The sequence below is a fragment of the Ursus maritimus genome, unplaced genomic scaffold (genome assembly GCF_017311325.1).
Source record: "Ursus maritimus isolate PB19 unplaced genomic scaffold, ASM1731132v1 scaffold_8, whole genome shotgun sequence".
NCBI classification, from domain to species: Eukaryota; Metazoa; Chordata; class Mammalia; order Carnivora; family Ursidae; genus Ursus; species Ursus maritimus.
In genome coordinates this window covers 13,429,316-13,446,984 of record NW_024426996.1, presented here as the reverse complement: position 1 = coordinate 13,446,984, position 17,669 = coordinate 13,429,316, and the positions used below count along the sequence as shown (strand labels likewise).

General features: G+C 40.5%; 1 protein-coding gene across 2 annotated transcripts in view; it reads right to left on the bottom strand.

Annotated features, from left to right (window-relative positions):
* The window catches only part of SPARCL1 (SPARC like 1), a 43,020-nt gene extending 26,143 nt beyond the window's left edge, over positions 1–16,877 (bottom strand). Inside the window, exon 1 of one of the 2 annotated variants that reach the window (XM_008706185.2) lies at positions 16,519–16,877. The gene's annotated coding sequence lies outside the window, so the exon portion shown is untranslated. The remainder of the gene's footprint in view (positions 1–16,518) is intronic. The other variant, XM_008706186.2, reaches the window with a different exon arrangement.
* Positions 16,878–17,669: the final 792 nt, after the last annotated feature.

Sequence of the window (17,669 nt, the reverse complement as noted above, 5' to 3'; positions counted from 1 at the left end):
ATTAGATAATGCTACCCAACAACCCCACTAGCCCCACCCCATCCTGCCCAAAGCTGATTGTTAAACATTTACCACTGGATAGTTCGAGAACTATTTAAAGTCAGAACAGATAAGACTTAATGACCAACTGGATACTGTGGGAAGAAGAAAAGGAAGAGTCTTGGGTTATCACTTTTCTAATTTGGGCAGCTGGGCAAATGGTGGCATTCATCACCAAGATAAGGGATTATAGCAGGAAGATTTAGTTTTAGAAGAAAGATGATGAATAAATTTTAAATTCATTGCATTTGAGTAGAGACATACTTGGATTAATAGGTCAGGGGGTAAGCACAGAGTTTGGGGCTAAAGATACAGTTTTGGATGCTATTAGCATGAGAAGCCATACAGTGAGTAGAGCAGAGAGCAGGGGCTACAACCCTGGGGAGTGAAGACCATTAGGTGCCATTAGAGGATGAGAAAAACTAAAGATACGAAGGATGAGAGTGAAGAGTCACCTAAGGAAAAGAAAGTGCTAAATGTTACAGAGAGGTCAAAGTAAACAAGGCCAGTGAATTATCCACTGCCTTTGGAAATACAGAGGTTATTGGAGAGTTGACGGAGAGTAGGTTTGGTGCAATAGTGTTGGTGGAGGGCAGGCTGAAGTGATTGGGGAGTAGAAGAATGAAGATAATGAATGCAAACCACTCACTTAAGATGGCTGACTAGGAAAGGAAGGTAAGATGGCAGCTAAAGGGGAATGTGTGGTCACAGGAAATTTTTATTTGTATTTAAATGTGGTCATTAACGTATTTTCTGTGCTGAAGGGAAAGCTAAGTAATGAGTGAGAAGATAAGGGGAGAGAGAGAGGAGACGTGGTAAACAACGATAACCCTAGTGAACTATAGCTTTTGGGCTTCATGCTCTGTGACTTTGGCCTTGGTCTTGTGAGTTGCTTTGGCTAATGGGACATCATCAAGCATGATGCCAGCAGAAGCTTAGTAAGCACTTGCATATTGGGATCTGTCTTCCTATGAAAGCCACTCACTGGGTTGTAAGAAAGTGTGGGCTAGAGACTAGTTTGGACCGCGGAATAAATGGCCACACAGAACTTTGGAGGATGAAAGACTATCTGGGATGGTTCAGCCCCAGCTGAGCTCCCAGCTTGCTGGAGCCACGTGAGGGGCTCCAGACAAAAATCACCAGAGGAACCACCCAGGTGAGTCCCATTCAGAAGGCAGAATCGTGTGCAAATAAGGGGATTGGTTTTAGGCCATTTAATTTTGGGGTGGGTTGTTATGCATTTAATAGATAACTGAAATAGGGGGAACACAGAGAAGTTGCCTGAGGCATTGTGAAGGCAATATTGCAAAGGCTCTGATTCAGGACTTCTGGGCTCTACTACTTAATTTGCATAATCTGGGATACACTATTTAGCTTTTTTGACTCTTAGTTATCTGTACAATGATGATGAAGACGAAATGAGATGATAGAATCTTGATAAATATTTGCTAGTCTAAAATTAAAGCACAGGTGGAAGGGTTAAGTTTGAAGAGAAGAGGGGGATTCTTTGCTCTTGTAGGCAGTAGGGAGGAAAGCTTAACAATAAGGATACGTTGAGGCAAGGCCCCAGGAATTCATTAAGTTGCACTTAGCTATTCCCCTTTTTACATTTATATAACATTTCACAGTTATAAAATACTTTCTTGTAAACGGTCTCATTTGATCCAACGAGGAAAGGAGGTAGACAACATTTGACTGTAAAGAAATGGAAGCCTGAAGAATCTAAATTACTTGGCTAAATATGCAAGGCTTAAGAGGTGAGCGAGGATTAGAATACAGTGCTTTGGACTCAGAATCCAAAATTCTTCCATGACTTCAGAACAGGCTACAGATTAGAAATCAGAGATTCTGGCTTCAGGCCCTGGCTCTGCCAAGTACTAAATAATACTTTGAGCCAATTACTTCATCTTTCCAAACTTCATGTATAGAATGCAAATAACAATTCCTTGCAATGTCAAGGGGAGCCACTGAAGTAGAGAAGCTCTTCGCGAACTCTGAAGTAACGTACACACACAATTGATGATTATTTCCATCTGCCTGATGCACCTCGTCAATATTATTATTGTAGTCATTTATGTCTTGTATTAGGTGTGTTATAAAGAAAATGAATCTTTAGTGTTCCTTTACTTTTTCCCCTCCATCCTTCCATGTCTTCCTCCCCTCAGTGATCTTAAGCTGCCCAGGGGCCCTAGTTCTGGAACATTTCTACATTTAGTTCACTCTTTAAAAACAAACTTAAACAGATGTGTCCTCTATTCCACACACTTAAATTCTAGTTTTCTACATGCATCTAATCCATACTTAGGAGATAAGGATATTCCTGAATTAATGTCTTTCTAGTCCCAGGTAAGAGGTATTTTCACACTGGCCTTAGCCCGAAGGAGCTACTATAATGCTGAGAATCTTGGCATAGCTGTGGGAAGACATACTAAGACATGAAATAAGTATAGGGTTTGTCATATGACCTCTGGTGATCAATTGTGCAGGCTTTTTGAGAGTCAACCCAGCATTTCCTGTATGGCCCCTGATTATTTACTGTGTCCAGAATGGAACAATTTTTTAGAGGTCTCGTGTTTATTTTCATCCTGAAATAAAAGACAAAATTTAAAGACAGAATATGACTGTGTCATTTAGAATGACCCAAGTGGGAAATCACCTTGAATTTTCACTTGTAAAGCAGATGACTGTGTTATACTTTTAAAGACTAGAACTTGTGGAACAATCTAGTGTTCAGAATGCAGAAGGGCTTGAGTTCTCGTGCTATGTTCCACTTTGTCCTTCAGACCAGTCACTGGGCATTTTTGCCTCACTGAGCTAATTGTATTTGCCACACGCCGATCAAAATAATTTCACAGCCTTTAGCTTATTTTAAGAACTGAACAAATGCGCCAATCTGTATAAATAAGACAGACTGGAGAACTTTCCTGGGAAATGAGAGATATTTTGAAAACATCTGTCCTACTGAAGATAACACGGAGGCTTCATTAGCTGATGCTTGCAAAGTACTTTGAAAATGAAACTCATGATGTCCTTGCTAAGCGTGATGAATATCATTTAATCTTGGTAAAAAGTCATATATTTTGAGACATTCAAATTTGGTGTGTGTACTCTACAAAATGCAGATCGTTCTTTTTGTAAAAAGAACAAATAAAACTCTTGGTGAAAAATGCAGAAATGAGACAAATTTTTGAATACAAAGTTATTAGTCTTGAGGACTTAAATATGGAAAGTTGATGTGAAATTAGATCATGTTATTTTGCCCAAATGTATGAGTCTATTCAGAGGCATCGGCATAGCTGAAAGAATACTTGGTACCAAGTTGGAAGATGTGAGTTCCAGAACTGAGCTGCCTTTGCCAGCCAAGAGACTTTTTTGTCAAGTCACTGGTTTCTTCATCTACAAAACAGGAAAAATTATAATACCTCTCCTATTTATCTCCTAGGGTTGTTTTGAGACTCAAATGTGATTATATAGTCATTTGGTGATTTCACCTGTAAAAATGAAATGAAAGATATCATTTCTTTGAAACATTCAAAAAGCAAAAATGGCTTAATAAGTCCAACAATTATATACCACAGAGACTTTAATTCATCCTTTTTGAGTTCTTAAGTTCTTTTTTTCCTTCTTTTGTACCACCTTTCTTTTCGTGGTTCTAGAGAGGTTAGGGATGAGAGATGGTGGGGAACTTTGAGGAGAGCCTTTTCCTTCTGTTAGAAACAGAGTGTCTTGTTACCAAACTTTCAGGAGAACCTCATCTGAAATTTTAAAAGATGACAGCTAGACTGTATTTTATAGGAATGGCCTTTCAGGGGAAACCTAGGATTTGAAATTTCAAATGCCTGAAGGTCTTCTCCTGGCCAGCCCATGTTGCATCAAAACAAACATCCAGATGAAACTTTTGGCATGACAGAAACAGGTCTCCCCTTTAAGAACAAAACTTCCACGAATGTCAACTCTATTCTAACTTGCATGGGTAGCTGTCTTGAGACAATTTCTAACATTTCTTTTCTTATTTTTTTTTAAGATTTTATTTATTTATTTGACAGCGAGAGACAGTGAGAGAGGAAACACAAGCAGGGGGAGTTGGAGAGGGAGAAGCAGGCTCCTCCTGAGCAGGGAGCCCGATGCAGGGCTTGATCCCAGGATGCTGGGATCATGACCTGAGCCGAAGGCAGACGCTTAACAATTGAGCCACCCAGGCGCCCCAATTTCTAACATTTCTTATTTAACACATGTAAACATTACAGGATGGTAAAGATGGCTGTAAATTCTTTGCTGCTCTTCCTATTGAGAGGTCTAATTCTCTGCCACTCAAATCTGGACTGGCTTTTGTTACTTGGTGAAATGAATGAGGTAGAAGTGATATTCTAGGACCCCGAAGTTTAGCTCATAAGAAACTTTGGAATTTTGACTTATCTTCACCCAACTATAGTTTTATTGAAAAAGTAGGTTTTTATCATTAACTGTTATATATAATAGGTAATATAATGACTTCTATTTTTAGAGATTTTACTATCTGCCAGGTACTGTGCTAAGCACTTCACCCATGAACCATCCATGTATGCCTACCTATCGCCTCACCTCCACTTCATAGAGTATCCATCCAGTAAGATCTTTCTGAGTCCTGTACCACTGTGCCCAGTCATGAATGAGGAACATGCAAGATTCAAAAGGAATTGTTTTTCTGGGACGTTCTCAAAGATTTCTCTCTCTCTCCAACTTGGAAGAAATTAGTACATTCTCCTTCTTCTATACTGTGTAATTAAAGGATTACTTTAATTATATTTAGAGGCTCCCACAGGCTTGTCTTAGGCAAGACTGTGCGATAGCCATGTTTCCACACCTCTTCATCATTCCTCTCAGAGTTCCTCATCTGATTGTACCACTCGCCACTCACTAATCTCATTGGGTCTCATTTCACAACTCTATACAAGATTGACCCATGAAGGCAGTGCTTTCCCTCAGGCATTTGCCAGCCCTTCTGAAAGTTTCCATCACTGCCTGTGTTAAAAATGATTCTAATGGGCTAAGAGAGCATGAATACCTGAGCAAACATGGTGTCTTTTTTTTTTTTTTTAAGATTTCATTTTTAGGTGATCTCTACGCCCAACATGGGGCTCTAACTCACAACGCTGAGATCAAGAGTCACATGCTCCATCAAGTGAGCCAACTGGGCACCCTCAAACACGGTGTCTTAAAACCAGTTACAGGTTTTCACTGACCTATAGACAAGGTCAATTCTTCTGACTTCTGTAAATCTCAGGCTATGACCCCACCGGTTCCTATCATATTATATAGATGATTAGGTAACTGAAGTTAAATCAAGTATAGTAAAAACACTCTGCTTTTGGAGCTATTTGAAAGTGGTGTAGTGTGAAAAATATCTTCATGTTAATGACTTGCTAGAAGGAAAAACAACCCTAACTTGACAATGGCAAGGCCTCTGGTATCTTGTAGGTCCTCTTTAGCATATGAAAATTCTTTTGAAAGCCTCACTTTTCCTACCTCCCTCAACCCCAGAGTATATAGTCAGGCACCCCTCACAACCCGGTGCTGCAGGTCTTTCTGCCCATGGGTCCTGTCCCTGTGCTTTAATAAACCACCATTTTGCACCAAGGACGTCTCCAGAATTCTTTCTTGGTTGTTGGCTCTGGACCTTACCCCACTGAACCTCACCTATATTCCAAAACCCCATCATTATGATATCTGTCCTTTTATTTCCTCTTTTTCTATGCATGCAGGGTTTTCTCATATTTATATTTATTTTCCCCCCCCCCATCTTTTTGCATATTCTTTGGGGTAACATTTGAATATAGCCAGAGGTGGTACTACGAATCTAAGAAGCTTAAGCTTTAGGGCTCCTCACTTGAACAGGCTCCTTACAAAGCCCTGTACCTAATTTTGATTTTTCTGTGTAAAAAAAGAAGGTCCCATATGTAAACTTTTGGTTCACAAATTCTGAATCTTCTCCTGAGTATGGCTCCCCTGAAGGCCTGTGGCATTTGTCATGTTGCAGGACTTAATAATACCTGAATGATTTACTTCATGTTGTTAATGGCATGACAATTCGCCTTTTGAAGCCTAGCCCAGATACAATCAGATCAGATACATTCCTCCTATTCTTGCTCTGCCTTTAGCTCTTTTCAGCTGCCCCCCCCCCATTCATTGCATTAGCTACTTCCCTGAAATTTCTTTCCCCTGAATGTCAGGTTCTTAGCTTTCTGCTCTGACTATTCTTATTTGAATTTCCCTTATTAGTTAAACTTGACCAGCACAATAGAAAACCTCTTTGGATTCAATGGAAATTGTTTCTCTTTTGTTAATAGAGTAAGTCGGTTGTTAAGCTCTGCTAGTTGGGAGAGGAATTTCAAGTGCTTTCAGCTCTGTGAATGTACCAAGAACTATTCACTGGGGTAGTTCTCTTCCAGGATTAAGAAAAACAGCAAATCATACCTAAGAACCGTTCCAAGTAGCCTCATTCTCATGGTGTTGGGATCTGCTGGGGAACAATGGTGGGCTTTGATGAGTAGTTCTTGTGAGGACCACTAATGAAAGGACTCACTCTAAGCAGAAATCCCTCCAGGATTCAGCACATGGTTGAAGCCTCTCATGTGCCTTGGTGAGGGCCTACACTTTAAGCAGGGAGAACAATGGCTTTTCCCAATGGTGTGATGTTACACATTACCTCCCTTCTCTGAAAGAAGCACATAAAATAACCCTAATGAATTTTATGGCTGAGGTTTGAGAAGTTCTTTGAAAATAGGGTCAAAAACCTGGGCATATTTATGCCTTCCAAGGGGAAGCTCCAGAAGATTCATTCAAGCAAGGAGAGGACACAGCTGGTCTACAGCTGTTAAGTCTACCTCTCCCACCCTGGGAAAAGATTTCCCCCCAACTGAATATCTAGAAACCTTCCATCTGCCCTTCCAGACCCACACCACACCCACTCTCCAAGCCTCCTCCAACCGGAGCTTTCCCGGAGCCTGTGTGAGTGACACCTTCAGCTTCTCTCGCCTGATGGCTTCTGTTGGGTTCAGCCAGTGCGGTGCGCTGCAGCAGAAATTTGAGGGAAGGAGGAGTGCAAAATCAGTGTATACATTTTCTCAGCTCCCTCTCTGTGACTATGCCCCTCTCGTGAAGGTCATAGCTCCCCTTAGTGACCCTCTCTATGCAGCATTTTCTGAGTTTAGAAAATGCTCCCTCCCCTGGCATGTACAAACCTAGTTCTTACTAGCCTGTCCTCAGAACCCCTGTGGCTTCTCTACACCCTGCCCGCACCTTGATAAATAATCCCTTAATACATTCTCTCAAATCCCCAAATTCAATTTTTCTGCCTGAATCTATCATTTCCTTGCTGAAACCTTGACCAAACAATACTTGATTCAAAATTTAGGATTGACGGGTTTGAGTATTTTCAGATCCTCTGCAAATGAAGCTGCCTCCTACTCCCCTGTGCTGCCCTGTTTCAAGTCTGTCTAATAGTTGCTGTGGGGACCCATTTGGAACCCTTGAGTTGGTACGAAGATTATTTTAAGCTGAGGGCATCTGAGATTCGACAGATGCAGAAGGAATCCTTCTTGAAGCTTCCCTTATCTGACTACAAGCAGAACCTTCCGAGAAATGAGACATGCCATTAATTCCCTCTTCAGGGTAACTTCTACCCCTGGGGGAGAGACGCCAAGAGTAAAACTACCATAAATTCCTCTCCAGGAGAGTTTTATGGCTCTGAAGAAGAAAGACCATTTATACTTGTATAATTAAACATTTTCACAAATTCGCTTATCTCCAGTTTGTTCTAAAAACCCATTTGTCTTTCCTAAAGAAATCTTTTGTCCTTTCCATCAAAGCTGTTTCTTCCCCCACTCATTCCTTTCCCATACTAAGTTTGTTACGTAAGCCTTAAACTTTAACTGTTTAAGGAGACAGCTCCTGGGTGCATACGATAAACCTTTTCCTCCCATTAACTTGTCTTCTGTCAGTTTAATTTGCAGGTCCCAAATACTGAATACAAGAGGGTAGAGGAAAAAGTTCTTCCTCCTCTGTATTGCCTTAGCTGGGGCACATTTTTCTTTTTAAATGGAACATAGCAGTCCTTATCTTTGGAGAGAATCCAAAGCTGCAAGGTATTCAAATGTGATTAGCCCTCAATAAAGGTGATTTTGCTGATATAAGATCTGAAGGGTGAATTGAAGAGTTTTAGAAAGAAATATGGGCAAGTATCTCTGGGAGTATTTTGTGTTGGAATATGGCTTTTTTTCACTTTAAAGTAGTCTCCCATCTTGCTTTTCATGCAATCTCTAGAATGTTATGACACCAGGATTAATCTGGAACCTTAGAAAGTAAATTAGTTTGTTCTTTCCCCCTCCATTTTGCAGTTCTTTCCTACGCCAAAGGAAATTCAACTCATTAGCTCAGTCTGACTAAAAGTTGTAAACCTCTGTTCTAAAACCAATGTTTTTGGGTAGTTAGTCCCAGAACATGTGGAAATTTGCCTTATCAAGAGTAGTGTAGTCAGCCACATTGAAACAAAGCTGTATTTTGGATGAATAATACTGCATAAGGGAACCTGCTGTTAATTCTTCTTGGACAATGACTATTTTTGATAGTTTCATGGCACTAAAATATACATACTTCAGCATCAGATACAAAAATATTTTTCCTTCTTATGAGGATGGGAGTCGTAATAGATTATGACCACCGTTCCTACTCAAGAGAAGGTCACTGCAACCTTTCTGTATAGTTGCCTAAGAGAAGGCAGAACACAGGCACACCCCCTGCTTGAAGCCTCTTTGTTTGGCTTCCTTTTGTGTCAAAGGGATTGGCTTTCACCCTGGGAGAGGCTGTAATTGGATTTTAGCATGAAAGGAGGTTGTAATTAGATTTCTCAGCAGGTCTACAAGCTCTGTCTCTGGAAAAACAAGGATAAGGGCCTGGATATCCTTTCCTCTCGCTGGGAAGGTAGCCCAGCTGAGCCCAAAGGGTTTGAACTGAAAGGCACAGGCAAAATAGGCCATGCTTGGGTCAGCCACCCCTGACCGATGGAGCTCTGTCAGCTCTGGCCTCTAGACCAGTGCGTGGTCCTTTAGCTGGAGGGTGGAAAGCAGTGCGTGTGATAGCTAAATATGGCTTGGACGCTGCTTTGGTAGGGAGTATTTCTGAATGGAACCCTCTGACTCTTGGTCCAACTCCTGATGTCCAGAAATTTCTATCTCTTAGAGAAGGGAAGGGAGCCTAAAGTCTGGCACTCCCTAGAACGTCATTCTCCATCTAGATTTAGGAGTGAACTTATGCACACTACCAGAATGTATTTTGGGTACTCTGATTCATTTTGAGATCTTATTTGTAATTGGTTGTATTTCAGTTTCTAGGATATTTTCTAGAAGTTTAAATTAGAGTAAGATTGGGTCAAAGTAGACTTCTGTATTTGATTTCTTTTCAGTTTCTATAGTTTTGTAGGTCATTCGTTCAATTGATTCGTTTGAAGCACTAATTTAAATTTAAACTTAGAAAGATAAATTGTATTTCTGAAGTTCTGCATGTTCTCTTGCCGCGTAAATCTACCTGTTCTAACCATCTTTCTCCAGTGGGCACTCCTTGTGTCACTATATACCTCTTCTGTCTTTTTATCTCCCTTCTCTTTTCTTTTCTCTTAAGCATTAACAAGGGGTCTGAACACTGCACTAGGAATGGATACTTACGTATCCATTCCTCTAACGGGAGGAACAGGCTTGGAGTCTATTTTCTCTCTCTTCTATTGGCCATTTTAAGTAACTCCTTGGAAATTTTAGCGCTGGCAGTTATTGTGTGAAGTGAATTTCCCTCCTGTTGCCTGGAGTTCCCCAGGCGCTGAGGGGCTCCCTCTCCCCTAGATGTTGGCTCCTTCACAGGCAGCCTCAGCCAAACTTACAAGTCCTTCCCCTTCCTTCTAGGCCAAGGAAACTAAACAAACCTTCCTTTAACATTTTTAGTTTTCAAGGCAGATTATGACTACCGATCTGCTCATTTTACCTTGTCTAAAGTCCAACAAACTGAGAAAGACATACCACATACCCTAGAACAAAAGGGAGGTTTGCTTTGACTGTTTTCTCTCTCTTATTTTTCTTCTTACTGTTGGACCATGTACACCCATGCCTCTAAATAAGGCCAGGTGGATCTTCCGCTGAATTCTTTTATGTCAGAGGGAGACCGTAGGCTGCGATTTTTAGTAATTATTATAACTATGGAAAAATTTCCTTTCAGGGACATGTAGTAAACAAAATGATTGTCATAGGTATTTCATAATCAAACTCAGACCACTTTTCTTCACTCTGGCCTTACAAGATAGCCAAAGTCTTTGTTATTAGAGAGGAAACCCTTCAGTCACGCGTCAGTCACCCTTCGGTCACTTCGGCTGACGCACGCATAGGGTTACCTGATTCAGAGTTAACACAGATGTTTCAGGGCTTTGAAGGTCTAAATGAGTCTCTCGGGAGAGCTCCGTAGCTTGACAGTACAGTTATCTGCAGGGTTAAAAAAAGATGCTCTTCTGTTTGAGCTCTCTGCTGAGTCACCATCTGTATCAAGGTGTCCCAGCCCTGTGGATGATACAGATTTTCTGGCGCTCTGACCTTCAGCTGGCTGTCATTCCTCCTAAACCACCCTACCGGCATGTGGGGCCGAGTGAGGGATAAAATGGTTAATACCATCCGGGGCACTGAGTCTAACCAGAATTTGACAGAGACGGTAAAGGGGTAAAGGTACACAATAAACATGAATCAAGCAGAGGATAAAAACACTTAGTGTTCAGGCAAGAGGGCACTGGGGGGACAGTTGCTTAGGATTTGCATCTCCCGTTGCTCTGCTCTTTGCTCTCACAGGAGCTGGCCTTCTCTCTATTCCTCAATGATCCCACTTGCTACAGGGTCTTTGCACAAGGTGTCACACTCAGAATTCTTTTGCCAGCTCCCACTCACCCCAACCATCACCACACACACACACACACACACCCCCCAGAGAGTAACATCTATTTAGCTTCAGATAGGGAAAGCCATCACTGACCTTCGGCAGGGGTCAGGCTCCTTATACACTTCCTTAGAACAAAGGTGCTTTGTCCTCTTAACACTTATTTTAGCCTATAATTATATACACTTATATATCAAATATACTGTGAATTCACCCCCCAGAATTATGCTATGAAGACTTGCCTTATATTCTAGTGCTTCCGAGATCTCTCACATTAAAGACCACTGTCTCAATGACTTCATTTTGAACAACAAAGTACCATTTCAGGAAAACAGCCTGAAATGATCTCAAGCAATCCTTATTTTTGTCATGCTTAAGGCGGTCATCTTGACAATAAAAAAGGAGATAAAGATATTTCAAGCAGATGTGGTAATTATTCTTGAGGTATGATTTCATTATTACAAGTGTTGGAACTGCAGTTTTAGAAAACCACACTTTATAGATTCAAGTGGTTTCGAGTAAGTCCTTCTGATGTGGGAAACAAAGGCAAAAGAGAAATTCAATTTCCTTACTACTTACAGCTCATTGACAAGTCCTTGAAACAGGCAGACTGACATTCCTCTAGGAATATTAACCTCAGCTGCCTCGAGGTTAATACTTTGCTAAAGGCAAAAGGTAATCTTAGCCCCACCCCCAGGATCCTGTAAGTCTGCTTTAAAATATAAAAATTCCTTTGGAAACTTCCTTTATCTCTACCTACCAAGATACATGTTGGCAATTGTCCCCCAAGCATATGAGCCACTAATACACATCTGAAGGGTCTCATGACTGAGACTTTGTTTTTACTAAATAGTAATAAATGACCTTTTCCTAACAATAGCTGGCCCCCTCAAGGTCCTGGAAACCATATTTTCAAACTACGTTGGAGGCTTTTGCTATCCCTACTCCCCTCCCAACCTGAAAGTATATAAAGAGCCACTTCTCATCACCCCACTGCAGCTCTTTCTGCCCAAGGGCCCTGTCCCTGTGCTTTAATAAAACTGCCTTTTTGCATTGAAGATGTCTCAAGAATTTTTTCTTGGCTGTTGGCTTCAAATCCTAACATCTTTCCTACATCACTTGAAAGAGGGCTGGGAAAAGCAATAAAGTAATTAATACATAGAGATCATTAGCACAGAAAGAGAATTTACGCTTGGGGATCCAATTTGCAGCATCGGCAGATTTTTACGAAGTGTATTATAAACGACGCAGAGGACTGATGATGCACTAGTCTGTATTAGAAAATTACCGAGTGGATTCAGTGAGTAGATCTTAGGCATCCTAGGTATACATTACCCTATACTATCCATTTGTGCATTTAGGTTGGCCAAAGATTTTGGCTGAGGATCTTTTCATTAGAAAAATAAAGATGGCTTTGTATTCGAGGTCACCTTGTGTTTGGGCATAAGCACTTTTTATTAATGTGATGATTTGTTCAATGAAAGTCTCCCTAACTACACAGTAAGAGCCACCAGAGCACAGCCCCCCCTCTATATTCAGTTCTGCAGCATCTCTGCATTTCTCATGGTACAGAACACTGAATACATGAGTTGTCTGAGATGTAAGATCACTTACTTACATAATTGCATGGCAGGGACAACACTGGAGAAACTACAACAGAAATTTTAATAGAAAGCATCTTAATGAAAGATAAGATGTTTTAATAACCTTTTACTCTATTGCTAATCAAGATGAGAATTTTCTTTGTCCTTTATAAATGTAAAAACCCTTATTTCTTTTATTTTTCCTCTTCAGAAATTCAGTGGTTCACATTTATACGATGATAAGTCTGAGGCCTGTATTCATTACAGTTTACTCATTGGGAAATTCCAAGTTTAAAAAAAGCTATTCCCATCAGAGTTAGACATAAAGATGAAAAGTATTAAAAGAACTACTACTTACGGAGCACTTTCACTCATTATTTCAGTTAATCCTACAACAATCTTATGAATTAGCCGTTATCCTCATTTAACAAATAGGGGAAATTGAGGCCTGGCAAGCCTAATAGTTAGCCTTGACCACTGGTCAGACATTGGAATAAGAGCCTTACACACACTATCTCATTCAATTCCCACGACAGATTTACGACTATTATTATCTCTGTTTTACAGATGAGAAGACAGAGGCAAGGAGTGGATAAGATAAAAGACTACAGGGTGCCAGGACGTGAGCCCCAGGATCCCCCTGGATAACCACTCTACTGTGGTGCACCGTGAAGATGGGAGGAGCCAGTGGGAACTCAGAAAATGGATTTATTCCAGGCTGTGCAGTATGTGCTATAATAGGAGGTTATTTCCATCTTTTTTTCTTTGCCTTCCCAGTTGTTTTTCCCCTGCACTCCAGAGGAAACTGGTCACTGTTTCAGTAGCTTTCTTGTTCAGTTTCTTAGCACCTATTCATTGAATCTCTAAAGGAAACATTTAGCTACTGCAATTGGTGTACATAAGTTGGTTGCATAATAGGAAGGAAACAAGCCAGGGCTGGAGACTTCTTTTCTAAAGAAGGATTTTAGAGCAGACTAAGAGTTATTTCACAGAGTGGGTCATGAAACTCGAGTCTCTCTATACCCTTTCATTGCTATGGCGACAGGCTGCTCCTGCTACATGTAGCCAGAAAAAGCAGCTGACATTTCAATGCGAGGAGAGGAGCGTAGGGGAGAGGTTTACAAAAACAAAAACCAAAACCCAAACCCTTTCGTTTGAATTTCAGTTAGAAAGGAAAAAAAAAAAAATACCCCCAGAGCAAGTCAAAACCCCTATTCTTGCCTTTAGAAAAGATAAGAAAGGAGAAATGTTGGGGGCCTTCTCCCCTGTCCAACTAGGCCAATAAAACAGAATTGACTGCAAAGCAGCACTTCGTCTCTCTCTTTTAATGGCAATCTAAAACAGAAAACTCCCTTTGGTTTCATTTGACTTGGCCATTAAGAAGCAGCTAATTGATGAAGGAGTAAAAGACTCATGGTAATAAATACTTCCTGTGGAGCCCCCCTCCCACAGGGGAGTACAGTAGAGTCAGATTTATTTTTCCATTTCTTTGGGTAAAAATTTATTTTTCCATTTCTTTGGGTAAAAAAAAAAAAAAAAAAAAAGACAATTCAAAGAATATTTCCTTCTTGATCCCCAATTCTGTTAGCTGAAAAATCATTTCGAGTGCATAACCAGACACTTTCTCATGGCTTGCCCTTCTGCCAGGGGCAGAGGGTATTCAAAAAAACATCTCATTTAATTCCTACAATAACCATATTTGTGGGTATTATTACCACTACTTGCTTAATTGAGGGGGTAAACCAAGAGACCTTGAGGGAAAATCTACAGTAAATTTCCTTCTTACAGAGTTCTAGTTGGGACATATAGGTAGTGTTTTCATATTAGCTATGATCAATTGATTACTTCATATGCACCAGGCATAGCTGTTTTCTTGACTTAGTATCACCACAGATCTTTGAGGTGGCAACTAATTTTATGATCCTCATTTCCACAAATGAGAGGACTGAGGCTCCAAGAGTCATTTGCCCAATGTCACAGAGCCTAGTAAAGCCCAGATATAAACCAGGTCTGTATGTTTCCAGAGCCCCTGATCTTACCACTTCATAACACCATCTCCCTACAATCAGTCAAGACCACACACTCTGTTCCCCAGAGTTCTGTCCATCTTTTGATGCCCAAGACAAAAGCCAGGCTAGCTCCAGCTGGTATTAGCACTGCAAGCTGAGCCTCTGGTGGAAGATGCCCTGGGGGCCTGTATGAACCAGACCCCAGCTGAGCTGGGCATCTCTTGGACTGCCAGGCCTACTAGGGAAGTGCTCCTGGATTTATGGGGCTCCTTTCTCCTTCACTGAAGGTTGTTCCAGAAGGTTATGTGAAGGAAAAGGGCACCTGAAGTCTTTCAACAGCAGTTGTTTTTGTTCTTCTTGGTGGAAAAAGATCCCTAACATGTTCTGGACATGGTGCTAAACTTAAATAGCAGTGCTTGTGTATGGTTACAAATTAATGGGATAAAAATGACAAGCTGTCAAGAGGAAATGAATGAATAATGTTCGGGCGTTGGCTAGAAACATCTCCGTTCATTTCATTTCTGTCATCGCTGTTTTTTTACATAGTTGGTAAGTAGAGCTACACATGAGAAAGATTGGGGATTGAATCCCAAAAGACCTGAAAAGGGAGCCTCAGTAATTGCTGAATGGTTGTACAGAAGTTCCATAGAAGAAAAAAAGGACAAGAGTCATTAATAACATGTACACATTCTTTTCAAAAATGGGGGAAGTAGCATTAGTTGACTGGATGATAAGTGGATGAACTAGACTGCTCTTTTTTGCTAGATCTTGTTGAATGAACAGAAATATAAACTTAAATCTTTCCTAAGAGGGGTGTCTTTTTTTTTTTTTTTAAATAGTCATAGTTAACAATATCCAAGTTTAGGTGAATAAGCTCTGAACTGAAAAAAAGCTGGTATCCAAGAGAAAGGGGAGAATTTAAGAAAAAGATTTCTGTTGAGTTGGATTGACTGAACATTTCTATTCAGTGCACTTAGGCCATGGGCCAGAGGAAAGCTGAGATACAATGCCAAGGTGACATACTTAACCTCTTTGCAGATTAAAGGCTGTGCAAGCGAGATACTCTTTCCGCACTACCTCTTAAGGTTAGAGTATCAACAGCACCAATCCGCAGCTGAAAGCATGGTTTTCTCCTGCAGGGGGACCTCTAATACCTAGGAGGAGTGGGAGCATGACTTGCAATACTGTTTTATTTTAGTAGAGCCAGAAATGATAGTACCTTACATTAGAGGGGCTATTATGACCTCCTTAGCTCTTTGACTCCCCTCCCTCCCTTCTCCCTCCCCAAATAAGACATTATTAGGAATTAGAGAAATTTTGCGTGTGCATTTTCAAAAACGGTAGAAGGAGACAAGAGACACTTAGTCATAAAAGTATAAAAGGGAGTTAGGAGAGGAATAACAGTCATAATAACTAAAAAATAATCAAAGATTATAGTAGTATAGGAATCTTCCTACCTTTTGGAAAAGCAAAATGTTCCATTTCTACATTGCTAGTAGGTACACACTAGGACAACGGTGGTGATGAAGTGATTTCAGGTATTTTAAACATGGAAAATGCTTTGATTTGAAATTTTTTTAAAAACTACATCCCTTATGATTTCATATATTTAGTAAAATATTTCTACAAAACCCATTTCTGGATACAGACTTCACCAAGATCTGAATGCTAACCTGTTCAACAACAGTTCTACGTTTGTGTTCTTGGTTTACATGAAAAACCATCATTTATTACTACTTACTATTTAATCCTGGAGAAGAAAAGGAAACATGAATACAAGAGTTAAACTTTCCTATTAAGTAGGTTTTTTGTAAATCACACAAAAGATTTTTTTTGGGTAAATAAATGGCTTTGTACTAGGAAAAAATATTAGACATCTTCATCAGATCGTGCGAATTAGTATAACACATGCAATTAGATGATACAGTAAACTTATTAAAATTTACCTTCAGGGATGTCACTGGACCCAGAGCCTTGATAAAAAATTGGAGTTGAATCCCTTCTTTGCACACAGCCAGGAAATAAAAGTTTGATAAACAGCCAATACTCTTTCAAAAATCTCTTCCCTCGTTAGCTCTGCTTCTCTGCCCAGAAACACATTCGGGTCTGTTGGAGTTGAAATTCTGCTGCTCTGTCAGCTAGTCAGGGTCTGAGGTGACAGACAAATGTGGAGGTTGGCACCGGGGTGTATTTCAGGCTGTCATCGTTTTTGTTGCAGATTCCTGCAGTTCTCCGGCAGGCTGGCCCCTCTGAGGGTGCGAGGAGCTTTCCAGGCAGTGCAAGCCAACAGGGAATGAGCTCATTCTGCCCGAGACGATGGGGTTAACAGTCCTCTCCTCTAGCTCTTGTTCTCAGAGGCTAATAACTTGGCCAGAACAGAAGCACGTGGCTCTTTATGCATTTTTTTTCCTTTTTCAAACAACTCTAGAAGCAAGCAAGATCCCTTTTTTGGGGATTTTTATTTTAAGACTTTGAAAAGAAACTATGCTGTTGTTCCTTCTTAAAGGAAATTGGGGGGTGGGGGCTAAGGAAGGGGAGAAGAATAATTGCAGCAGATGTATTTTTACATTGCTTAATTGGAAACTGTTCTCATAAATATAGTCTTGGTTTTAATAGAAGCGGGGTACCTCAGATACTTTCAACTTTCTTTAAATGACCTTCAGAAATGTCTGTACATACGAAGCATCACTCATTCATATTATAGATCACTTGGGTTCCGATTCAGAAATGTTGCAGTTCACGGACTGTTACTCTCCCATCACAACTCCTTACTAAAATCCCCTGTGTCATGACTGGTCTACGAGAAGACGTTTTCTCATGAAATCGACTGGTGTTACACATTTTTGACTTGGCATTCGGGTTATTTATATATATGTCTAATCTGTTCTACTGCTACTTCTACCTTTTTTGTACATTTACTATGTGCCAGACACTGTGCTGTTTTTTATGCATGATTTCAGTTGATCCTCACAAGTCTGTATGAGGCGAGTAGAACTGTGCTCCCATTTGGGGGTAGTGTTATATAAGCGGTAAGGTCTGCATGCTCTGAGGCCACACAGCTTGGGTTTGTGTCCTGGCTTCACCACTTCCTAACTGT